General features: G+C 39.4%; 1 pseudogene; it reads right to left on the bottom strand.

Moving 5' to 3' along the window:
- The window catches only part of LOC132099126 (NACHT, LRR and PYD domains-containing protein 3-like), a 476,979-nt pseudogene that overhangs the window by 402,638 nt on the left and 46,747 nt on the right, over window positions 1-27,594 (bottom strand).

Below are 27,594 nucleotides of genomic sequence, written 5' to 3'. Positions count from 1 at the left end.
ACTTGGTAACAAAATACAATTTAGCATTTGTACAATTTCAAATAGTAGTTTTGTGCTACTGTTATAATAATATATAAATAATATTTATATTATATATAAATCATCATTAAATAAATAACTGAACAGTAAATACACACAGCAGGTGAAAAAAATATTGATAGATAGCTCATCGACAAACAAACTTCGATTGTTGTGAAGATGTTCAGTTGCTGGGGATACTAAAGATACATTTTAATAGATTTGCATTCACCACAGTAGTACACCAAAGAACCCAATAAGCATGCATAGACTGAAGTGTTTAAAAGATGTCATTATGTCATATTGCTATTTTTCCCATATCACAAGTAATTTTGATATGGGAAATAGACCAGGAGGCCTAAAGGTTAAATGAATCAAATCACAATTGATCCAAACATTGTTTAGACTTCGTATGACTTTAAAGTAATACAATTATTTACATCATTTACATTCTGGAAACTAAGAATTAAAAAACACTATAATAATTAAGTTATAAACATATGTATATTAAACATTTGGAATAGACTAGTAATTTGATTTCAAATTTTATGTACTTTGTTCTTAATTAACACATATTTAAATTATACATCACACCTAGTGAGTACAGTCGTGGCCAAAAGTTTTGAGAATTACATAAATATTAGTTTTCAAAAAGTTTGCTGCTAAACTGCTTTTAGATCTTTGTTTCAGTTGTTTCTGTGATGTACGGAAATATAATTACAAGCACTTCATACGTTTCAAAGGCTTTTATCGACAATTACATGACATTTATGCAAAGAGTCAGTATTTGCAGTGTTGGCCCTTCTTTTTCAGGACCTTTGCAATTCGACTGGGCATGCTCTCAATCAACTTCTGGGCCAAATCCCGACTGATAGCAACCCATTCTTTCATAATCACTTCTTGGAGTTTGTCAGAATTAGTGGGTTTTTGTTTGTCCACCAGCCTCTTGAACTTGTCAGCCTCTTGACAAGTTCTCAATGGGATTAAGATCTGGGGAGTTTCCAGGACATGTACCCAAAATTTCAACATTCTGGTCCCCGAGCCACTTAGTTATCACTTTTGCCTTATGGCACGGTGCTCCATCGTGCTGGAAAATGCATTGTCTTCACCAAACTGTTGTTGAATTGTTGGAAGAAGTTGCTGCTGGAGGGTGTTTTGGTACCATTCTTTATTCATGGCTGTGTTTTTGGGCAGAATTGTGAGTGAGGCCACTCCCTTGGATGAGAAGCAACCCCACACATGAATGGTGTCAGGATGCTTTACTGTTGGCATGACACAGGACTGATGGTAGCCCTCACCTTTTCTTCTCGGGACAAGCCTTTTTGCCGATGCCCCAAACAATCGGAAAGGGGCTTCATCAGAGAATATGACTTTGCCCCAGTCCTCAGCAGTCCATTCGCTATACTTTCTGCAGAAGATCAATCTGTCCCTGATGTTTTTTTTGGAGAGAAGTGGTTTCTTTGCTTCCCTTCTTGACACCAGACCATCTTCCAAAAGTCTTCGCCTCACTGTGCGTGCAGATGGGCTCACACCTGCCTGCTGCCGTGGTGGTGGCACTGCCGAGTGGTGGCACTCCGATCCCACAGCTGAATCCTCTATAGGAGACGATCCTGGCGCTTGCTGGACTTTCTTGGACGCCCTGAAGCCTTCTTTACAAGAATTGAACCTCTTTCCTTGAAGTTCTTGATGATCCTATAAATTGTTGATTTAGGTGCAATCTTAGTAGCCACAATCCTTGCCTGTGAAGCCATTTTTATGCAACGCAATGATGGCTGCATGCGTTTCTTTGCAGGTCACCATGGTTAACAATGGAAGAACAATGATTTCAAGCATCACCCTCCTTTTAACATGTCAAGTCTGCCATTCTAACCCAGTCAGCCTGACATAATGATCTCCAGCCTTGTGCTCGTCAACATTCTCACCTGAGTTAACAAGACGATTACTGAAATGATCTCAGCAGGTCCTTTAATGACAGCAATGAAATGCAGTGGAAAGGTTTTTTTGGGATTAAGTTAATTTTCATGGCAAAGAAGGACTATGCAATTCATCTGATCACTCTTCATAACATTCTGGAGTATATGCAAATTGCTATTATAAAAACTTAAGCAGCAACTTCTCCAATTTCCAATATTTCTGTAATTCTCAAAACTTTTGGCCACGACTGTACATACAAATTAGGAATACGCACCAAAGAAAAACAGAGTGGCTGAATATACAGTGGAAAGGAGGAGTTATGACACATCCAGTCCAGCAGGATGGCAGTAGCTGTGGCGTCATTGTTGTCTTGGTATGTGAGGTGTACTGTAATACCTCTCTCTCTCTTATCTTCTTTATATTAAGTAAATCTTTGTGCCATTGTTTTATTTTTATTTGATTGTACCAAATGACAAGTAAAAAATTTGGGGAATTCTAGTTAAAAAAGCTGCCATATGCTGGAGTCTGACATATTACATGATGGTCTTATATCATTGATTTTTTTAGATGGCAAGGGAAATAATGAAAGCATTTCCAAATGTTCCCATTTTACAATTTGGAACTTCCAGAAAGGAAATGGGCAATGAATGAAAAATGATGGCTCTACAGGTACTCAAATCATCAGGTTTGTAAAACAAGTTCTTGTCTGCTGTGTGCTTAAATGTATAATGAAATGCAGCTTCTCACATCTGACTCAAGTCAAAATTCAAATGCACCAAGCAGAATTCAAGTATAACAAATCAGTTATAAATTGAAGTTATTAGAGTTATTAGTTGAAAGGCATAGGCACACATTGCATCCATTGGCATTATTATTAGGGGCCAAGCACCAAAGTTCTTAAAGTTCAAAAGTTCTTATTCGTCTTTGTCCATTTCTTCCACCCTTGAGTCTATGGAAGCCCATAGAGCCACTTGCAGGAAAGTTGTCAAATTTGGTACACTGATAGAGGACAGTCTCAACACATTAACCCAAGCAAATTTGGAGTCTCTAACACCACCACTTTTCCAAATTTTTACGCATGATTATTATAAGAACTTTTAAACCATAAGCCACAGAAGGAAATATTGGCTCATGCTGACTCGAATGAATACCAAAATTGTAAAAATCATAAGGTTCAGTTTTTTCACTAATTTCTATTGTTCGAAAAACCTGCTTGTTGGATTGTCTGATTTTCAGCTAAAATTTGCTCATATCATCTTCAGAACATGCTGGCAAAAATTTTTGGCATTCAAATTGATTTGTCCAGCCATTATCGAATAAGACACGAACAAATTCTACGAAAAACATCTAAAAAAGGATGAGAGGCTAGATGTCTGAAACGGTTTGGCAAATTGAGACTTGAGTCAAACAAGTATGACCTAAGACTACCTGAAGTGTTTTGGTGTTGTCCCACCTATTGGTCAAGAGATATGAAAAATGCATATTGTTGCTTATAACTTCTGAATGTAACTATGCATTAGTTAATGTTGAATACATAGGTTTAACTAATTTAGTCACCATGGAATAAGAATGAACAGTACTTTTACATAACTTACCAATTGTAGTACGTTAAACAATGGAACCATATTATAAAATGGTTAATAACAGTGTTGATTCCAGTGACATTGACTTACAAAATCAGTGTTTGTATGAAGTTGACTAATGTACTAATGGCAGTTTGTTAACTATTAGTTTACAATAATCAAATAGTTTTTAAGTGATTTTGTACTTTACAATATACAGTGCCAGTCCAAAGATGGTAAACATCACTATTTGAATGGCTTTTGAAAGAAAACTTTCATGCTTACCAAGTCTCTTAAGCAGCTTGACAGTTAGATATGGTTATGATAAGAATGTCACTTTTCAGTTACAGTTACGGTATATTATAATCTTTATAATCTTGCATTACCTACATCTGATAGGTCTCTCTACAATCAAGGGTAATCCATGGTAACAAAAATTTTAAGTTAACAACTGTGGAAAATAACAACTACAGATGCCAGATGACTATGCAGAGGCCTAAATACATGAACGTATTTGATCTCCAATGTCATATAAACATATGTTCACCAAATTGAAGTGGATGTAAATGCACCGTTTGTCTACATGCCACCACCAATGTTGAACAAACAAGTAACACACATTGTTATTGTCACTGGAGGTAAAATACTGTTTTGAAGCCTGATTTAAAGGCTGGATCGAGAGTAAAATATTTGTTTGCGTTACTAATTTTTGTTTATATGAAAATTGCATGTTCGATGAAGCCGAAAACTGTTCCATGTGTTCCCTTAAAAAGCCTACTGGATCTGTGCATCGTTTCATAAATTGGGTGAGTTTGTTAACCACTAGATAAAGTAAAAAGCAATAGCAATATTAAACTGTAGCAGTTCCCTGATATTTCCAACTTATACATTTCTAGATCCAATGTGTGACACATGTGAAAGGTGGTACCATGAACAGTGCCTGGGTATGGCCAAAGAAGAGCTGGAACAGGCCAGAGCTAACATATGGAGCTGCATATTGTGCTCTTAAATTGTTTCATTAAAACAAACTTTTTTCTTTTTCCTTTTTTTTTTTTGAAGTGTGCAGTTGTTCTTTTAAATTGTTTTTAATAGTTGTAAATGGTAAATTGTTCTGATTAAATTGAGTATAAACACTGTTTGTGTTATATCTGTTATATTTTATCTCTCAGTCTGAGGTGAAAGTGGTCTGTGCAATCTATAACTTTAATTTTTATAGATTTTTGAATATAGAGATGCAGCATCTCATTCATGAGATTTGGGGGGGCTCTTATTTTGTAATTCCACATCAGACAGTCCTGAAACGATGCAGCTGATTTTGTGGGAAGTTGTACTCTCAATTTGAGGTAAAAGTAGCCTGTGCAATCTACAACTATTTTAAATATAAATTTTTGAAAGTAGAGATGCAGCAATTTGTTAATGAGATTTAAGAGGCTCTTATTTTGTAATTCCACATCAGACTGTCCTGAAACGATGCAGCTGACATTATGGCATGGTGTACTCTCAATCTGAGGTGAAAGTGGCCTGTGCAATCTATAACTTTTTTAAATATACAATTTTGAAAGTAGAGATGCAGCAGCTTGTTTATGAGATTTGGGAGGCTCTTATTTTGTAATTCCACATCAGACTGTCCAGAAACGATGCAGCTGACATTGTGGCAAGGGTTACTCTCAACCTGAGGTGAAAATGGTCTGTGCAATCAATAACTTTTATTTTTATAGATTTTTGAAAGTAGAGATGCAGCAGCTTGTTTATGAGATTTGGGAGGCTCTTATTTTGTAATTCCACATCAGAATGTCCTGAAACGATGCAGCTGACATTGTGGCAAGGTGTACTCTCAATCTGAGGTGAAAGTAGTCTGTGCAATCTATAACTTTTATTTTTATAGATTTTTAAAAGTAGAGATGCAGCAACATATTTATGAGATTTGGGAGGCTCCTATTTTGTAATTACACATCAGACAGTCTTGATACGATGCAGCTGACACTGTGGTAAGGTGTACTTTCAATCTGAGGTGAAAGTGGTCTGTGCAATCTATAACGTTTTTTAATATACATTTTTGAATGTAGAGATGCAGCAGATTTTTTTTTTTGATTTGGGAGGCTCTTATTTTGTCATTTCAAATCAGAATTGTCCTGAAACAATGCAGCTTAGATTGTGGCAAGGTGTGCTGTCAATCTGAGGTGAAAGTGGCCTGTGCAGTCTATAACTGTTTTTAATATACATTTTTAAATGTAGAGATGCAGCAGCATATTTATGAGATTTGGGAGGCTCTTATTTTGTAATTCCACATCAGACTGTCCTGAAACGATGCAGCTGACATTGTGGCAAGGATTCCTCTCAATCTGCGGTGAAAGTGGTCTGTGCAATCTATAACTTTTATTTTTTATACATTTTTGAATGTAGAGATACAGCATCCTATTTTTGAGATTTGGAAGGCTCTTATTTTGTATTTCCACATCAGACTGTCCTGAAAAGATGCAGCTGACATTGTGGCAAGGTGTACTCTCAATCTGCGGTGAAAGTGGTCTGTGCAATCTATAACTTTTTTAATATAGATTTTTGAAAGTAGAGATGCAGCAGATTATTTTTGAGATTTGGGAGGCTTTTATTTTGTAATTACACATCCGACTGTCCTGAAACGATGCAGCTAAAATTGTGGCAAGGTGTACTCTCAATCTGAGGTGAAAGTGGTCTGTGGTATCTATAACTTTTATTTTTATAGATTTTTGAAAGTAGATGCAGCAGTATGCAGCTGACACTGTACTTTCTGAGGTGGAACCAGTCTGTGCAATCTAGAACTTTTATTTTTATAGCTTTTCGAATGTAGAGATTCAGCAAGCATATATTATTGTTCTTATTTTGTAATATGAGTATTAGAGGGTTTTTATTTTGGTATTCAGCATCAGATAATAACGGATTGTGTGTTGGGGGAGGGGGAGTAGCGTTCGCTGGAAGAGCACTGCATTCAGATCAGTTCTCTGACTGTATTACCGTAATATGCAGTTTATACGCGACCCTAGAAATAACGTGGCGGCTAGATTGACTGTGCTTTTCTACTTGGCGGCTGGCTTGACCGCAGTCTGTGAGCAGGGCGGAGTAACGTAGCCCTCAATCACGCTGCAGTGTTTGTGAGAGCTGCCAACTTCTCCACCCCATTTACAGAGTGAGATTCTCTGACTGCCTTTATCTCCCAAGGACTGTTGTTGAATCTTCCAAAAGTTTTGGCTTGGGGTCCTCCACATGCTCAGCAGCACTTTCCACTGCGACAATAACACGGGGCTGCCCGCCGACGTGCCTGACTTTAAATCGGCGCTATTAAACACGGACATCAGCCGATGCCGATATATTAAATAATGACAAATATCGTTTTTTTTCTGTACGTGGATTACAGAACATGGTCTCCGAAATGACTTTTCAACCGCATATATACCACGCACTGGGTCAATGCACTGTGAAGGTAGGTGACGATCTTCTGTAACATCACAGATCTTATGAGTTTGTTTCCTTTGAACATGAACATCAAGATTTTTCTTGTTGACAGTTACTCCACAGTGAATGCACTGCACTTTTTTATGAATACGCAATCTTTTGGGAACAAGCTGGGATTTAACAGGCAAGGGTACTTCTTCAGCCACAGCTGGTTCGTTAAAGGCAACTTGTGGTGCACTGGGAACAATTGGTTCACAGGTGGCAACTGTTTCACTGATGTCAACTGATGCATTCTGGACAATGGGTTCACAGGTGACAGTTGATTCACTGATTGCAGCTGGCTCAACAGTGGCTGGTTCTGTAGGCTGAACTTGTCTTTTTTTGCATGCTGCTAAATGTTTTACAATCTGGACTTTCCTTATAACGGTGTTTGGGCAATAACAACAGTGAAAATGTGCCTGTTCTCTACACTGCAAGTTGCACTTGACAATTAGGAATTCTGAAAATGAAAACAAAAATATATATAATTTTACAGTAAATAAAGGGATAACATTTTAGTAAAATTGGCATAAGTTGTGGTAATGCAGGCATGAAAGAACTGATTAAATAAATTAACAATTAATGCATTATTTGAATTAAGACAATTACTGATAAGATAATTCTATGTAGGACTTGTGACAAAGGTGCATGCTAAAAGGAGATCAACAATACGTTATTGTATTGTTCAAGTGTTACCATACTATGAGGCTTACATTAAACAAATTATGCTAATGAGCAACCGTTAACGTCAGTAAAATAACATTAACAATGACTAAAAAATTGAATAAGTAAATTTTAACCAGAAATTAGACAGCCTAATTGGGCATTACCGCCATGTGTACCGTTGCGTTGGCGGCGGTAACTGTAATTCAGTCGCGTGTTAAGAAGTTAAAACCTATTTTTAAACTTGAATTTAAATACTATTAAACTAACTTTAAAATCTCAAGGAGTTTATAAATTAAAACGGATAAAATGTCACAGTGCATGTTAAATAGCCTTAATGAACTTGTGTTAACAAAATAATTAGAACTAACAATATAATTTGATTTTTTTACATGAACAATTCCTGTATAAAATGGGACAGCAACCTTTATATCAAACATTTTTAAGCTGAGTCCACAGCTGAGAAAAGCGAGAGGGGGATCTGCGCCAGAGCGCATGAAATGAATGTGATGAACGAAGTCATTTTCAGATGCAATGAAAAAAAAAAACCTGGATAGCCTAGATTAGGCCCATGCAGGCTCTGCTCTGAAGTATATAATACTTATAATTACTGTTAACCAGTGTTGTGCCTGAACCCGTTCATTGAACAATAGTTCATGAACTCGTTCATATTTTGGGCGAACGTGAACTGAACGTGCTGTATTAATGCCTGATGAACGTTATTGTCAACTCGTTCATACTGGTGTCTGTGAACGGCACGCTCTCTCAGGTTAACTTCGTTCAATAGGGTGCCAAATTTCTATAGAGCCTTCCAGGCGAAAACCCGGCTAAAACACACCGTAAACAGGTCTTAATATGTAGCGGAAAAACACCCAATCTGGCAACACCAGCCACCAATGTCGCACCGCCGTCCGCCGCATGCGCGACGCGTCATCTAAAAAAAAAAAAAAGCATGGAGGCGACAGCAGCATGTAGCAAGAAGGCGTATGATAATTTAAAAGAATTTTATGATGTTTATGACAAGGTCGGTGAGAATGGGAGACAAAGCATTAAAGCAACAATGGGGAAATGCTGTCCCCTCAATGCTAATGTAAACCCTCGTTGGATAAGGATTCAAAATTGGATATGAAGATGAAATCTGACGCATAGCTTCATTGTTAAAACTGATAAAATAATTGCTGTCTGTTATTCTTTATGGGATGTGTCAATAATTTTGAAAAATTATAGCTCGCAGCAACATACGGAAAAAAAGAACTATGAACTAGTTCATTTTTGGAACTGTGAACTTAGTTCAAAATTTTTTAGTTTGAACTATGAACTGAACTAGTTCATTTTAAAATTTGTGAATTGAACTTTGAACTAGTTCATGTAGAAAGTGAACTTTCCCAACACTGCTGTTAACCCAGAGTAACAAATTTTAACGGATTAATCGCCTTTTTCATTTGCTGCATGTTTTCTTTCTTTCTTTTTTTTTAAACACACTAAAAAATAAAGATTGTGAGAAAAAAAATATATATGAGTCGTGTATAGGTTTCATTTTAACGGATTAATCACCTATTTTTAATAGCTGGATTTTTTTTTTATATTATATAATTCATGTATAAATTGTATTTTATTACATTTAGAAATAATAACGGCTGGCCTAATAATGTTATCATGTAAAAAAAAAAGAAATATTTTGTTCCCTTCACTTTACAACAAATCCTTTAAATTTAACAAATATGTCAGAACAAAACAATTATTAAAAATATATAATTCTAATGGATAAATATGATTGCAGTATATAATAATATAGGCTTAGCTATAAACAAACAAAAAATAATAATAATTTAAAGCTAAGTATAAGGCAAGCTTGGGCTTTTTCATTCGGGAGAAATCCAAACGTTTCCATATTCGTGATGTTGCCCATTTGAAGCTTAACTATTATTCGTGAGGTAAAATAGGCTTTGTCATTCATGCGTGTTTCAGTATCGATGGAAAAAAAATCATAATTAACAATATGTGGAGTAAGTGGACCGCTGCTAACGCTGAATGTCTGGTGAACGCCTGCTGTTTCCAGTGAATATCTGCGCGAGGCACCAGCGTGATCAAACAACTGAAACAGAAAATACTCCATTTTTGGTCACACATAAGGCATAATTCAAAAATGCAAAGTGCTAGTAGTTTGAAAAAATCAAGAATAAAAACAGAGTTAATAATAATTATTGCTAAATGCTGGACCGTTCCCATTTCGCTCTGCATATGGAACTTTTTAAACTTTAAACTTTTTAAGAAAAAGAATGAACCGAAATGAAAATGAAATGAAAACATTTAGCTTTTTATCCGTATATATATATATATATATATATATTAGGGATATGCACGGATAGTCGAACATTCGAATATTTGTTCTGCTCTAATTATTCGATAAATAAAAATGATATTCGAATTTCGCAAAAAAAAAAAAAAAAAAAAAAAGTTCACAATAAAACCTAATTTGGTCACTTTCTGTGATTCTCCACGGCATATTTGAAGGTGTATGCAAGCAAAAAATAATTAATGAATGATTAAGGGGCCATTCACATATCGCGCCTAATAAGGCATGGAAAAGGCTATGCGCTCCGCTTTCTCCTTATTTCCAAAGCGCTCGGGCAGAAGCGCTCCTGAGGCGACGCGTTCTCTCAATGAAGATGAGGAAATTTCAGCAAAGGATAAATGGATTTGCAGCACAAAAAAAATCGCTTTCAGTAGCTCTGCTACTAAATTTATTTCAAAATGGCAATCCATATACAGCTATGATCAGCTGTTCCTTCATCTTGGCTGAGCTTTCAACGTTGTTACAGGAAAGGATGAAGCTGAATGTTTAGTTCTTGTCACATGACCCGCGGTTTGCTTGCGGCATTCTGAAAAGTTGAGATGTTTTTAACTCGGTGCTGTGCGGACGCGCCTGGAAATAACGGGACCACGTCGCACCGCGTGCGCATCGTGACCGCGTCGCTTCCATTATGAGCGCGCATACCGCGCGCCTACATTGGAAATAACGAACTTGAGCATGCAAAAAGCGTGATATGTGAACGCCCCCCTAAGAGCTGCGGTCTTCTACAGTACTTCAAATATGCCGTGGAGAATCACAGAAAGTGATCCAAGAACATTGTTGCAGCATCTCTCAAGCAACGAATAAACACCGCTAACTTGGAGAATGCAGTGAAAACTCCTCTTCTCGCGTCTGCCCTAGACCCTCGGCACAAACATCTCAGGTTTCTCGATGAAAACATGAGAGAAGTAAGAAAAAAAAACTTTTGTGAACATTATCGGATCATTTTCCTTGATGCGAGTGTTACGGATGGAGCCGCCGTCACCAACGATGAAGAAGATGCAATGCCCACTCATCGGAAAAGGCAGAGCCAGTTCTCCAGCGATGATTACAGAGAGTCCAGCCGAGACGAGTGGGAACAGTTCTTGCTGGAGCCATGTATTCCACCAGATGAGGATCCCATTCAGTGGTGAAACGAAAACACGAAGCGCTTCACAAAACGTATTCGCTTAGCACACCGTTATTTGTGAGTCCCGCCAACGTCTGTGCCGTCAGAGCGCGTTTTCTCCGCGGTCGGCCTTATTGTTAACAGACTAAGGATCCGACTTTCCCCCAATCATGTTTACATGCCCGTATTTCTTAACAAGAACATTTGAAACAATAGAAAAAAAGCAAAAAAGATTTGCTGACAGTTTAAAAGTTTAGTGTAAGCTACATTCTGTACAATAGCCTAATTGCTGCAGGCTGCTTTACGTTTTTTCTTTGTTCACTTTTTTTTTTTTTTGCTTTTAATCTGTACTTTTGTTTGTTTGCACGCATTGTTAAAGGTTTTCAGCTACAAAACACGATGTGTAATGTTCAAGCTTATTGTTAGCTTGTTCAAAATGACGAAAACAAATGTTGCTGAAAAATAATGTCTGACTCATTAAACTTAATTTAAATAAACGAATATTCGAATATTCGTTTATTCTTGTAGAAAATAAGTGTTTATTCTTTAAGAATATAATGGAAAAAATAAGGGACGATCCAAATATTTGTTTTGCTTCGCCTATTTATGTAGGCTACAATTATTCAAAAATAAATAAATAAATAATAATAAAATGTCATTAAAAATACTATCTGCTTGAGTAAATTTGACCATTATAGAATTGTGACTTTAAAGGTTAGTGATTTAGGAGGTGAAAATACTGTGAAATTTTAGAGCATAACAACTGAAGGTTTATGAAACTTTAGCCAATAAAGCATTTTTTTTTTAACAACGGAACTTAAAGTTGTGAACTAAAATATAATTTCAACCATACAGTGTCACGCTGTCAGTCTCTGTTTTCCTGGGTGTCCACTAGTGAGCTCACTTCTCCTTAGGCACTTCACCATAGGCACTATAATTCCTCTAGTCTGGTCCTGTCTTCACAGTAATTGCACTCCAGTTAATCACACAGGTGCAGGCAGACTATTGTCATTAGTCTCCTTATAAATACCTGTCTTTCCCTGTTGTTTGTATGGAGTCCTTACCCTTTGTGTACTAATGTTCTCGTCTCCCGAGACTTACCCTTGCCTTCTCGTCCTCCAAGTTCCCTGTCCGTTCCATCCGGTTCCCTCTTTTGTTTTGTTTGTCTCCTTGGACTGTTTTTGTTAGATTACCCTTTTTGTTATTAAAGTATACCTGCAATTGGATCTCTCCCTCTCCTCGTGTTTTCCTAGTGCACGATCGTCACAGAAGGACTCCATCGCAGAGATCCAGCGGTATGTCTGCTACAATTTCCTCCCCAGCCATCAAGTGGGAGAGAAATGGTTTTTTGAGGGCACTCACCAAGTTGTGTTCCGTGGGACCAGGGGAGGTCGCTTCGGAGCAAGCAGTCGAGAGGAGGTCCGGCAGCGATCTCCACTGTGGGCTCCCGTTGACCCGGGGGTTTGGTTGGGAGCCGCCATTTCCCCACTATGACCAGAGAGGGGAGAGAAGACGCAAATCGGCTGAGCCAGCGCCGCTGTGCAAGATGGCCGCCAGTCCTGTGCCGCTGCACAAGATGGCTGCCAACCCAGCGCCAAGGGGCAAGATGGACGCCAGCACAGCGCCAAAGCACAAGATGGCCGCCAGTCCAGCGCCACAGTGCAAGATGGCCGCCAGCTCAGCGTCAACGCCCAAGATGGCAGCAGAGACATTCTTGGATTATTTCTCCAGGCTGTCAAAAATCCTAGAGATTCCCAGGACTGTTCACGTCACGTCTGCGGAGCCAGCACCACTGCACAAGATGGCCACCAGCTCGGGGCCACTGCAGAGGAAGGCAGTTACAGTGGGTTTTCCGGAGTTGGGTCAGATTCCTGTTGACCTTCCAGAGTTGAGTCAGGTGCCCGCTGACTTTCCAGAGTTGAGTCAGTTTCCGGTTGACCCTCCAGAGTCGAGTCAGGTGTTCATGGACCCTCCAGAGTCAGGGTTAGTCACCATCAACCTTACAGAGGCTAGTTCCTGTTGACCTTCCAGAGTCGAGTCAAATTCCAGTTGACTGTCCAGAGTCAAGTCAGGCTCCTATTGACGATCCAGAGTCGAGTCACGTTCCAGTTGATTCCCTAGAATCAAGTCAGTTTCCGGTTGACCCTCCAGAGTCGAGTCATGTGTTCATGGACCCTCCAGAGTCAGGGTTAGTCACCATCGACCTTCCAGAGTCAGGGTTAGTTACCGTTGACCCTCCAGAGTCAGGGCTAGTTCCTGTTGACCTTCCAGAGTCGAGTCAAATTCCAGTTGACTGTCCAGAGTCAAGTCAGGCTCCTGTTGACCATCCAGAGTCGAATCACGTTCCAGTTGATTCCCCAGAATCAAGTCAGATTCCTGTTGATCTTCAAGAGTCGAGTCAGGTGTCCATTGACTTTCCAGAGTTGAGTCAAGTTCTTGTTGACCTTCCAGAGTCGAGTCAGGTGTCCATTAACTTTCCAGAGTTGAGTCAAGTTCTGGTTGACCCTCCAGAGTCGAGTCAGGTGCTCATGGACCCTCCAGAGTCAGGGTTAGTCACCGTCGACCTTCCAGAGTCAGGGTTAGTCACCGTCGACCTTCCAGAGTCAGGGTTAGTCACCATCAACCTTCCAGAGTCAGGGTTAGTCACCGTTGACCTTCCAGAGTCAGAGCTAGTTCCTGTTGACCCTCCAGAGTTGAGTCAGGTGCCCGCTGACTTTCCAGAGTTGAGTCAGTTTCCGGTTGACCCTCCAGAGTCGAGTCAGGTGTTCATGGACCCTCCAGAGTCAGGGTTAGTCACCATCGACCTTCCAGAGTCAGGGTTAGTTACCGTTGACCCTCCAGAGTCAGGGCTAGTTCCTGTTGACCTTCCAGAGTCGAGTCAAATTCCAGTTGACTCTCCAGAGTCAAGTCAGGCTCCTATTGACCATCCAGAGTCGAGTCACGTTCCAGTTGATTCCCCAGAATCAAGTCAGTTTCCGGTTGACCCGCCAGAGTCGAGTCAGGTGTTCATGGACCCTCCAGAGTCAGGGGTTAGTCAACATCGACCTTCCAGAGTCAGGGTTAGTTACCGTTGACCCTCCAGAGTCAGGGCTAATTCCTGTTGACCTTCCAGAGTCGAGTCAGGCTCCTGTTGACCATCCAGAGTCGAATCATGTTCCAGTTGATTCCCCAGAATCAAGTCAGATTCCTGTTGATCTTCCAGAATCGAGTCAGGTGTCCATTAACTTTCCAGAGTTGAGTCAAGTTCCTGTTGACCTTCCAGAGTCGAGTCAGGTGCTCATGGACCCTCCAGAGTCAGGGTTAGTCACCGTCGACCTTCCAGAGTCAGGGTTAGTCACCGTTGACCTTCCAGAGTCAGAGCTAGTTCCTGTTGACCCTCCAGAGTCGAATCACGTTCCAGTTGATTCCCCAGAATCAAGTCAGATTCCTGTTAACCTTTCAGAGTCTAGTCAGGTTCCGGTTGACCCTTCAGAGTCGAGTCAGGTGCTCGTGGACCCTCCAGAGTCAGGGTTAGTCACCATTGACCTTCCTCAGTCAGGGTTAGTCACCTTTGACCTTCCAGAGTCAGGATTAGCTACCATGGACTTTCCAGAGACAAGGCTAGTTACCGCTGACCTTTCAGAGTCAAGTCAAGTCACTGGTGATCTTCGAGGACTGAGTCAAGTCACCGGTGATCTTCGAGGACTGAGTCAAGTCACCGGGGATCTTCAAGAACTGAGTCAAGTCACCGGGGATCTTCATGAACAAATGCAAGTCACCAATAATCTTCGTGAGCAGAGTCAAGTCAGCACCGATCTTCTGGAATCCAGTAGAAACACCATAGGATTACCAGAGTTTCTTCCTTCCGTTGGTCTGGCCACAAGGACGTGGTGGTCTTCTGCTCCGCCCTGGGGGACTCCGGCATCAACCACAAGGACGTGGTGGTCTTCTGCTCCGCCCTGGGGGACTCCAGCCTCGACCACAAGGATGTGGTGGTCTTCTGCTCCGCCCTGGGGGGCTTCTGCCTTGACCACATGGTTGTGGTGGTCCTCTGCTCCGCCCTGGGGGACTCTGGCATCGACCACAAGGACGTGGTGGTCTTCTGCTCCGTCCTGGGGGACTCCGGCCTCGACCACAAGGATGTGGTGGTCTTCTGCTCCACCCTGGGGGACTCCCGCCTCGACCACAAGGATGTGGTGGTCTTCTGCTCTGCCCTGGGGGACTCCCGCCTCGACCACAAGGACGTGGTGGTCTTCTGCTCCGCCCTGGGGGGCTTCTGCCTTGACCACATGGTTGTGGTGGTCCTCTGCTCCGCCCGGGTGGGCATCACGCGATGTCTTTCATGGACCTATATTTTTGTTTTCTTTTTTTTTCTGTCTGTTTCCTTCATTGGACCTGGCCCTTCGTCCCTCCCCCTGATCCTCCGCCGGTCCACCACCATCCTGGACATCCTGGTATTACACTTATCTTGTCTCTGTCTTTCCATTTTACCTGGTTGTCTTGTCTCTGTCTCCCCATTCTACCTGGTTGTTTTGTCTCTGTTTCCACATTCTACCTGGGTGTGTTGTCTCTGTTTCCCCATTCTACCTGGTTCTCCTGTCTCTGTTTTCCCATTCTACCTGGTTCTCCTGTCACTGTGTACTATGTTTTCTGGCTCCACCTCCCTCCTAGCTTCTTTATCTGTTGGGTTTCCCTGGGTTTCAGGTGGAGCATCTGGCAGCTGCTCCGTAGGGGAGGGGGTAATGTCACGCTGTCAGTCTGTTTTCCTGGGTGTCCACTAGTGAGACTTATCTCACTTCTCCTTAGGCACTTCACCATAGGCACTATAATTCCTCTAGTCTGGTCCTGTCTTCACAGTAATTGCACTCCAGTTAATCGCACAGGTGCAGGCAGTCTATTGTCATTAGTCTCCTTATAAATACCTGCCTTTCCCTGTTGTTTGTATGGAGTCCTTACCCTTCGTGTACTAATGTTCTCGTCTCCTGAGACTTACCCTTGCCTTCTCGTCCTCAGAGTTCCCTGTCCGTTCCATCCGGTTCCCTCTTTTGTTTTGTTTGTCTCCTTGGACTGTTTTTGTTGGATTACCGTTTTTGTTATTAAAGTATACCTGCAATTGGATCTCTCCCTCTCCTCGTGTTTTCCTAGTGCATGATCGTCACATGTGAATAAATAAAATGCATACTTTTCATAACATTTCATTATTCATAAAATGCATAATGTTTCTGGGGTTTGGATTTGTACTTCAATATAATGAGCTCCAAGTTTAAGAATAGCCCTAGACTAGTTTCTCTCTCTCTCTCTCTCTCTATTTAACAGCATTAGCTCAATGAAATACGTCTTCCTTCAGGTAGAATGAATGTTTTCCTGCCTTTCTAAATGTTGGTCTCATGACCAATAAGTTGTATTCGCCTCAATCTGATTCAGTAAAGTCAAACCGCAGACGGTGAAGCTACATCACTGAGCGCGAGTCCTGCGCGCTGTGAGGTGGGAACAGAGGATTCCGCTTGGTCTGAAAGCCTTCCGCGAACATACACCATAACACCATACATCATAACTTTTATACTCTTTCTGTTCCTTTTACTCGAACTGAGCTAGGTAAGAAGTCTTTTATGTATGCAGCGCCGTTTGATTGGAATTTCCTCCAATCTAAATTAAAATTAGAAAATCTGCTGACTTTAGACCATTTCAAATCAGTTATCCGGCAAATGGAAGTTGATCTAACTATATTCAACTGCTTTTAAGTGTTTTTAATCTGTTTGTGTGATGTTTATCTGTGATGTAATTGATTGTACTGCTGCACATTTTGGCCAGGACACTCCTGTGAAAGAGATTTTTAATCTCAGAGAGCTTTTTCTGGTTAAATAAAGGTTAAATAAAAAATAAAATAAAATAAATAAAAATAAAACACGATCACAAATAACAATGATTTTCGTAAAATAATGATTAATTATTAATTGATGATTTGTTATTATCATTATGGTCTTGTGAAAATAATAATATGGGCTGCCAGAAAATAAGGAATACAGAGAGTAGTCCTGCTGAGTGCAGGCATCTTTCAGCCCAGTAACACACCGTTCCTCAGAGCCAAAACACAGACCGAATTCTGTTCAGCTGGAGGGGGTTGGGTTTTTGGGGGGTAGTTGTGTATGGCTTGTGGGGGTCGAGATAAAGGTGTGAATTGCTCTTTCATATGGACAGTGTCTTATGAGGCTTTCAAAGTGGCTGAACCGGTTTATATAGGACGGTTGTTTTGGTTATAGACTAAAAAATGGTCTGCCCCCACGTAAGATTTTTCTAGTTCTAGTCGTTCATTTGTTATATTCAACTAATCAGAGGTTTATATTAAATTTACATAATCAAGTCTTAATATATTCCGCGCTCAAGCACATGCATTAAGTTTGCCACAAAGCACATGCAGAAGTAGCCTAATAATTGTGAAAAATGAGACATTTTAATTATTTATCAATAAACAAATGTTTTCTTGTCAGCTGCAAGATGAAATTCACAGTGCTGGCTCTGTCCGACAGAGAAATGGAACATTCACAGATTGTTGAATGTTGAAAATTAATGTGCCCTGTCATTAATACGCATTAATAATTTTTGCACAAATACTTGCATATGAATATTAATTCACATTTTGCATATGAATTACAATGTAAATTATTTTTTACATGCAATTACCCAAAATAAAACCAAACAAGATTTGTACTGAAGATAAAATAAATAAGAATAAAAGCTGCACATCTACCATCACACGTGCAGTGCAAATCTTGCACATATTTTATACACCTAAAGGCTAAGGAGTTTGTCTGTTTCTTTTACTGATTATTTTCAGGTTAAAGCATGATTTAAACAGATACATCACATTCACACGTAATCGCTTTAGCAATAATGCATTCAAACAAATGTGGTCTTACAGTGCTACTAAATTATCAGTAGGCTATCTGATTTTGAAATCTTGAAGAAATTCATCGATCTGTTTAGACAAAATAACTGACAAAAATGTACTGTTATTTTCCTCACAAACAAAGTTTTCACAGCAGAAAGCAGCAATTAAAGATTTAATGCTTACAATGTTATTTATTAGTTTGGCATGTGATAGGGAAAAAAGCTTACACACAACTCTCCTGCTATTTTTTATTTATTAAATACTTAATGCACGGAGTGAAGGCGAGCTGTATTTCTGGTATCAGTGCGTGCGCAGCTGATGCTTTGAGCGCGGAGGGGAAGTTGTTGCTGCTCACAGACTCTGCTGCGAGTGAGAGAGATGCACGCCAGGTCTACACCGGACACAAGTGGGGTGATCAGACAAAAGACAACAGAACACAGTGATGGATACACTGGACACGATCCCCATCAGTGAACTGATGCCTCGTTCTGTTTATGACGAAATGTACTGATACTGTATTCAGATGATCTGACACTGTAGTGTGATTTCATCAAGTTTAGACACACTTTTCGCACGACAACTCTTACATCCGGTGTAGACACAGACAGTGACTGCTCTATTTACAAATAATTTATAAAAGAACAAAAAAAAATCCTAAACCAGCGGCCTAAGGAGATGGAAATATAGACTAGAAAATATATTTACACTTGCTCTGTCCTCAGTCCATGACACTGACTCGCTGCGGACCTGCAGTTTGAATCTGAACAGCTCTTAACACCGAGTGAATGGTTAGATGTATGAAGGGCTAGTATTAACAAAAAATAAATAATAATAAAAATTAATATATAATAATAAAATAAAATAAAGGTCTTTCCAGCATTAAAGGTCCCATTTTTCATGCTTTTTTGAAGCTTTGATTGTGTTTACAATGTGCAATATAACATGTGTTCATGTTTCGCGTGTAAAAAAACGCAGTATTTTTCACACAATTCACCTATCTGTATATCGCTGTTTTCACTGTCATAAAAACAGGCTGATGACTTCCTTGTTCTATAAAGTCCCTCCTTCAGAAATACGTAACGAGTTCTGATTGTGCCAGCGGTTCTTGTGTTGTCATTTGACAGCAGCTGGAAACGTGGAAACGTGATTGGGCTGGTTTTGGACTAGTTTTGAGAAGCAAGTGGGCAGGATTTGTTTTGAAAACCTGGCAATCCTGATCTGAACCATAGACAGTAAAAGAACGCACGTGCTGGAGATGTACTTATAATCACAGGAGCGTTTTTACTGATGAGATGCGCATGAAAATTGCATTCGATTTTTTTGCACAGCCCTAACATCTAGTTAACAAAGCTAAACGGTGTTGCCCTTTGTGTAATAAGTTACAGAAACTGTTAAACACACCAACTTAAATAATAAAATACACTTACCGGTTGTGGTCCATAAACAACGCCTTCTCCAGACAAAGAGGGGACTGCTCCATCTTTCAGGAATAATCTTTGTGCGAATCCGGCATTAAACTGACTGAGATTGAGTAAGCTCGCTGTCCTCAGCAAAATGTGCTGCACATAGTTTTACATGTGGATTATAATTTTCGGGAACCGAGTTAAACATAATTTGTAACCATTAATCTCCAAGTACAGCGTCCCTGGGAAGCCCAAACAAAGGTGATTGGACTCCGAGATGAAAATAACAGCGTTTCGACGATATGGCGACAAACACAAACACAGCTCTTCCTCTTTTCCGTCGGAGCCCAACAAGGCCACGCCCCCTTTTTTGTGTATTCATGTGGGCGGAGGTTAGTCAAAAATCTGTTTTAGTGACGTCATTACTGCAGGAACTAGAGGGATGTAGTCCAAATGGGTCGTTTTTTTGTAGGCGAATTCTGTTAAATAAAATACTTCGCTTGGCATTGAACTTTGAACTTTAGAATTTTATAGATATTATTTATACTCTAACAACAACATTACACACTAACTAAAGTTTAAAACATGGGATCATGAAGAACGGGACCTTTAAGGTAATAACATTACAGTTTTTTATCATATTGTCTCAGTTCTAAATGTATAACTATATTAAAACTTGTTTTGAAAAATTTCTTTGAGCCCTGCATAGGTTGGAATCAACCCTAATTAAACACACCTGATCCAACTAATCTAGTCTTTCAGGCTTATTTGAAAGCTATATGGTATGTTTGTTGAAGCAGGGTTTAACTGATTTAACTGATGCTACACTGCATAATGCTCTTTAAGATCACAAAACTCTGTTGATGGCACCTAGAATAGCAGAAACTGCTTTCATTAAAACACTTTCCTTCAGTGAAATTATCTTAACTGAATACATGACACTGAATACATGACATTAACCATAAAACGTATCATATAACGTTTATGGATAATAATTTGAAGAAAAAAAAAAGGTTCAAAAGATATGCTCAGCCAACTGAAGAGGAGTTTATACCAAAATCAAAAGTTCATCTCAACTTAAGGAAAATTGCAACACTCGGCCTAGAAGAAAAAAGACTGAAATTTATTAACTTAAAATAAATAACGTTTCAGCCATTTTCAAGGCCTTCATCAGACATCAATAACACCTATATCACAAATGCTTTACACTCTTTCCATCAGCAACAGGTGTTTAGCAAGTAAAAGATGGGAAAAGGGAAACCTCAGTATAAAATACCATAGTCTGTTTTCCTTAATAGGCTCTGTTTTCCTCTCTTAATCTTGTTATAAAGCCACTCCCAGAATTAGTGGGGTATACCAGTCACTGATTGTAATAGTGTGTAAAGCACTGTGTGGTATAGTTGTTATTGATATCTGATTAAGGCCATGACAATGGCCAAAACATTACTTGTTTTAAAATAACAAATTAAAAAAATCTATAGTCTAAGGCAAAAGTTGCAGCTTTTTTTCAATTGACATTATTTTGAAACTCGTCTATGGCTGATAACAAACATCCTCTCTCTCTCTCTCTCTCTCTCTATATATATATATATATATATATATAAACATTTTTGTATAGTGGCTTTGAAACAATATGTGCCTTGAAATATGCGATACAAATGAATTTAGCATTGAAGCATAATGCATAAATAAAATTCATATTAGTTTTTAGAGACAGTTATGATTTATGTCTAATGATAAATACTAATACAAATACTAATACACTACCAGAAGTTATGCCAGTGGATGCACACTTTAAAACATATTTAGTGTGACATTATAATCTTATGGACAATTTAAGGGTAAATGATTAAGTAAAAGAAGAGCTTTTCAAATTGTAACTGCAAATGTTCAAATAAATACCTCTAATAACAGCCTCATAAAGTTTCAGCATGATTGGTACCAGGGCCGGCCCTGACCAATTTGCTGCCCTAGGGAAGATTTTACCTGGCTCTCTATGCATCACAGCCCATTTCACCCTGTCATTGTGTTCATGATTTAGCATATATATATATATATATATATATATATATATATATATATATATACACACACACACACACACACACACACATTACAGCAGAACTGTTTCCAACACATAAATCATCATATTAGAATGATTTCTAAAGGATCATGTGATAGACTGGATGTCACATGTGAGACTGAAGAATGGAGTAATGATGCTGAAAATTCAGCTTTGCATCACAGAAATAAATGATAATTTAAAGTATAATAAATTGAAAACAAATAATTTTAAATTGTAATAATATATCACAATATTACATTTTTTTCTGTATTTTTGATCAAATAAATGCAGGCTTGATGAGCAGAAGAAACTTCTTTCAAAAACATTAAAAATAGTAATGTTTCCAAACTTTTTTATCCCCCCAAAACTGCACAACTGTAGAGTAAAACATTAATAAAAAAGTGATAATAAAAAATGCGTCTTAAAACTGACATGATTGTACAAAATCACAGTCTGGGGACTCAGAACTCAGAACAACTGCTAACATTAAGTTTAAGGTAAAAATAACTGCCATGAAATTATAGTATCTTACTCCTATGCAATAAATTGTTCTTTCACTACATCTCTTTACCTCTGTCTTTATCCTCTTCTCTTCTTTTTGGCACTGTATCCATCACAGACTATGCTCATTTATAATGTGTCATGTAAATTTGGCCATCCGTCACAATCAGGAAACTTTCACCGTGTCTAGAACTGACGCGAGCTGCCAGGCCCGTTTCTACGAGCTGTATTAACAAAAGCAGTGCTGTCTACATTGGATGCGGCGTCGGGCACGCTACACAACAAATTACCAACAACTGATCGTGCGCACGCTCTGTTTCTGACGCACTTCAAGCACTCGATGGGCGGGGGAAGATTGAAGAGCTGGACTTTTTTTTTTGGTAGTATTTCGAATTAATGGTTTTTAAATAGTAGCCTATTATAAAAAAAAAAAATATGTAAAAAAAAAAAAAAACATTCACTCGTTCAATCATTCTGGCGCCCCTATGGATGAGTGGCGCCCTTAGCATTTGCCTATACCGCCTATGCCGCGGGCCGGCCCTGATTGGAACTGAGGGATGGTTCTGAATGTATGACCTTTTGACCAAAACTTTTGTAGATCGGTGCTGGCCTCTCTGTGTTGTAATAAAAAGCATCGTTGAGATGCCCAGTAATTTCAATTTATAGAGCTGAGAAAAGAGAACAAAACATTTTAAAGAAAAGTATACAGTCAAGTTAAAAACTATGTTCTTATCCACTACTGTATATCATATCTACTCAAATAGCAATAAGCTTTGTTACATTATAGGGCATTTTTCTAAGTATAGTGATGTTAATAGACATGAGCCTTGAGAAAATAAAAATCAGTTTCATATATTGAAATAAAGCTTACAATCAAGTCCACAGAATTCATTATTTTGCAAGTATTGCCATCTTTTTTAAAATTTGGCTGCCCACTGGCCATTAAATTTAATTTTTTGGCCTTCCAGATTTTTCTTCAGTTTAACCTTCATTCCAAAGTGTTTGCATGTTTTCGAGGCACTGCCAAACTCTTTGCAGCAAACGCTACACTGATCTGTTATGGCTCCAGGTACCATGTTTGTGTCTGTGTGTGAGTGTGTGTGAGAAAGAGTGTGTTAGTTTATATGTGTGTGTGTGTGTGTGTCTGTAGGAGAGAGTGTTTGTGTTAGTTTATGTGTGTGTGGGAGAGAGAGTGTGTGTTAGTTTACTTGTGTGTTAGTGTGACAGAGAGAGTATGTGTGTTAGTATATGTGTTTGTGTGTATGTTTGGGAGAGAGAGTTTGTGATAGTTTATGTGTGTGTTAGTGTGGGAGAGAGAGTGTGTGTTAGTTTATGCATGTGTGTGTGTGGGAGAGAGAGAATTAGAGCTTTGGCTAATGATTTCTCTTAAAAGAGCCGTTGGGTTGGATTGGATCTGCCTTCAAAATACCCGGTAAAAGAGTCGCGCGATAACGTGCGTCATCACTACGGCACACCTTTCTATGGCATTAGTTCTGGCTTTTGTTCACACAGCGCTCGTTCCTTATCTAAATGCGGAAATGTTACTAGGTCCCCGACCTGGAATCAGTACCGGAATCAATCCCACCAGGCGGAGGAGGAGTGTCATGCCGTCCACCGAGGGCTATCCAGTATTGCCGCCAGGCACAGCAGAAGAGATCACCCTGCTGGTGGAGTGCCGAGTGGCAGTGTGTCTGGGAACCAGAACAAATTTTTTTCTCCTCTCTCCCCTCTCTGTCACTACTCATACTTCTGTTTCCTTTTCTCTCACCTCGTCTGTCTGTCCTTACCCCCAGGTACCCGTGGCCACCGTGTTCGGTTTCCCCGGAAGTGGGGGGGGCCTGGGGGTTAGAGCGCAGTCTTGTCAGAGTACCCCCCAGGGTGATTGGGGTATGTGATGAGTGGGGTGGGTGGAGTAATTGGAACTGATCAACACCTGCACCACTCAATGGTCTTGAGTCCCAGGGAGCCCCAGAAGGACAAAAAGGAGGAGTTACGACAGTGAAGACGAGAGAGGACCAGACCTGGATTTTATTTTGTGTTTGGTGTTGTTTGTGCACAGCAGTCGTCCGTGAGGCACTTTCATGCTGTTTTATGTTTATTATTAAAGTTTTATTTAAATGTCTGCCAGTTCCCACCTTTTTCTTTCCATCCTACAAACTGTGTTTCTACAAAACATTGATGCCGAAAACTGTAAGTAATATATTTCATGTAAAAACTATTTTTAAAATGGTATTGGCAGTTAATGATTGTAATGGACGTTAGCCAGTCATAAAATTGGATGGTTACACTGACCTCTTAAAAGGAAAACAGCCTAAAACCCACTGTTTCTGTCAGAACATAATAAAATAGACAATAGAAAACATCATTACCCCTTTGAATTAAATGTATTGTTTAAAATTACACTTTTTAGCATTTTCTATCCTGAAATCACTGTTAACTAGATGACCTGAAAAGGAAAATGGAAGTGACTGGGTAATTAGACTTAGGCCCAATCCCAATTCTACCCTTTACCCCTTCACTTTCCCCTTCAACTTCGCTTCGCGCCTTCATATGAATGGAGTAAGGTTTTCTCAATTCTCTTTTGGCTGGAGGAGTAGAGGTAGTGGTAGGTGGAAGGGAAAGTTAGCCCTTCAAACAAAGATTTTTTGAGACCTTAGTTCATACGTCGAAAATAAATTTCCCCACATACAGCATACATGGCTACCCGAGCAAGTAGAGAGACCCAAATAAATAAAAGTATTGTTTGGCATACATAAGGATTTTCAGAATAAATATGTCATGATCCTGGTTTATTTTCCTCTTTCTCTGTCTCCCTCTTGTGGTCACACACTCACTCGCTCACGCACACACATCCACTCCTCCACTCATTATCTCTTTCAGCTGTTTCCCCTTTCGTTCCCTTCTCCTCACCTGTCCCCTCTTTTTCTCTTGATTGTCTCTGCTTCTTATTCCCTCTTCCTAGCCCTGTCTTGTTGTCGGATTATTCAATGACCTCTCGTGAGAAACGTCTGTTCTCTAGTCCTGTCCTGTCTTATCCGTGGAAAGTGAGATCATAAATTCTGCTGTGAGTTATACTGCCATCAGACTGTGTATTATCCAGCTGTGCCTGTTTGCAGAGTACCTGTTCAGTGCCTGCCCATGGCTGTTCACCCTTTCTGCTGTCTTCACTATTTCTGACTGGCTGAATGCATCTCGGGGTCCCTGCATCTGTCCTCGTGGAAGTTTATGTTGATTTTCTAAGATCCAGTCGTCTGGCAGTTTGTGTTCTGACTCTGATTAATGCCTGTGATTTGTGTTCTAATTATTCATTGAGGACTATTTCCTTTATTCATTAAAGACTGTTAACTGCATCCTGCTCTGGTCTTCCATCGTTCTTACCTAACAAAATAATGATTTGTTTTATGTTGCATTCAATCTTGTGTTCATATGTACCATTATGTTTTCTGAAGAAACGTTTGAAAAAAAAACGTCTACGATAAAAGTTTGCTGATTTTATTGACTGCACGAATGTTCCACAACATATTTTATTAATACCCACTGATTTGACCACATAAATACTAGTCTGGTGCAATCCTCCAGCAAACATTGGCATCAAAAACATTGTTGTCTCCTTTGTCTTCTGCAAAGTGCTGAAGAAAAATGCATAAAAATAGCTGTAACCCACAGATCTGAGATCATTACAGCTACTGATGGCATCCTGGAAGTTTGTGATAACATCGCAAATATTTAGAGTACTACCTTCTAATTTCCGCTGTGAGTGCATGCCTTTTTTATTTTTTACCTTAGGCTACTGACCATTATGTATTTGTGTAGTCTGTATTAAAGTCTTGAACATAAAACAACAGGATAAAAATATAGTTGATGACTAAACATAATCATTTCATGACTCTAGACACTTCTTTGTGAAGACAGTTGCATAATACAGTGAAATAATATGTTCTTTAGCCATATAAATACAGTTGTAATGTACGTGGGTAAAATCTTCCCGCTGGCGGTTTTAGGTATACAGCGACCTCTGGCGATTCTAGTGTTAAGCTATAATATACATTGATTAAAACACAGAAATGTTTGTGTCTGTGCTAACACACGAGAACCAATGAGGTTTGTTCTAGCACATCTCGCAGACACGTGAGTTTTTCATTTATATGTGTATGTGACACCTCTGTGGTTGTTCACAGGCTTTTCAAACTTACGCAAAACACACTGAGAAACCATAAACTCCAAATCCAGCATACAGAGATTCAGTGAATGTGGAGGTGAATGTGTGTAAATGTGTGAGTGTGTGTGTGTTCGAGACGCTGTAGAAGGACAAACTGCCAGCCAACCAGTCCAAATATACACCTACTATATGAGAGGAACGTAAAGGGATATGTATGTCAGTTGAATTATTATTGTGACGGGCAATGAATCCACTATCAGAGCAGATCAGACTCCAGGAGTTTTTATTTCGTCCAAACCAACAGTCATGACTCTGTCCTTTCCTGCTGATTCCTTTATATGTCATTGACATAACAGAATATCCCCTCCATTCAGCCTCCCAATAACAGCGTCCAGACAGACTTTCTCTAGAAAGAACTTGATGACATACATCAAATCTTTCTGGATGATCAAGAAATGACTGTTCCTCATCCACACGTGTCACCTTTTGGTTTCTCTCAGACAGAATGAGACAAGGGTTTGCTGTGTTTGGATCCAGTGTGAGAAAACAGGCATCTGAACACAAGAAGAGAGAACATTTAGAATACAACACAACACCAGTCACTAAAGGTGTGATTTTGCAGACATACATTTGCGTAGACCTGCTGTAATCCTGAACTCTCCTCCATGATCCACACTATAAAACACACACAATGTTCACATTCTGCACATAAGACATAATACGTAAACACACGTCAGTGTAACTTTTCTTGCTCAACATACTTGAGTTTGTCCAGTGTGCAGTTTGGATCTTCCAGTTTTTCAGAGAGTAGCTTGACTCCTGAATCTCCTGGGTGATTGTAGCTCAGATCCAGCTCTCTCAGGTGTGAGGGGTTTGATCTCAGAGCTGAAGACACATAACGACAGCCTTTTTCTGTCACCATACAGCCAGACAATCTACAAACACACAACAACAGTATACATCACATTAGTTTGGCAATCAAAACAACTAAAAATACTCATGAATATCTGTATGTTAAGTTATGTTAATATACTTTTTTTCTTTCCTCAAGTCTTTCTCCTTTTTTACTTTCACTTTCCTAGTAACATCCCATTGGCCCACATCGTACACCTTGTGTCCGTGTTCCTGTGATGTCATTGACCAGCTCTCCAATTTGATCATGCCCCCGTGGCATAAAAGTATAGAAGACATTTCACTAGCGAGACCCTTGATGCTGTGAAACTTTGTTCTGTGTGTCGGTTTATATTGTGTGTCTAATGGTGAATCTGTATATGCTGTGTGTTAAGTAATTGTATATGTCCGGCTTATATTTAAGATTTATTTTAAGCAAATTACTAATCACAGAGTATTTACATAAATCACTGTTTTTTGCATGTACATGTTCTATTTAAAATCAATTTTGGGGTTGTCCTCTAGACAGTGGAGTTCAAAGACAATAAATGCTTTTAAGCTTTATACACAGTAGGTAGTCAACAAAAATGGCAATTACTGCTGTGAACACTTGTGAACAAA

Source organism: Carassius carassius, chromosome 22 (assembly GCF_963082965.1).
Source record: "Carassius carassius chromosome 22, fCarCar2.1, whole genome shotgun sequence".
NCBI classification, from domain to species: domain Eukaryota; kingdom Metazoa; phylum Chordata; class Actinopteri; order Cypriniformes; family Cyprinidae; genus Carassius; species Carassius carassius.
Note: the sequence above shows the minus strand (reverse complement) of the source record. Positions and strands in the feature narration are given on the sequence as shown.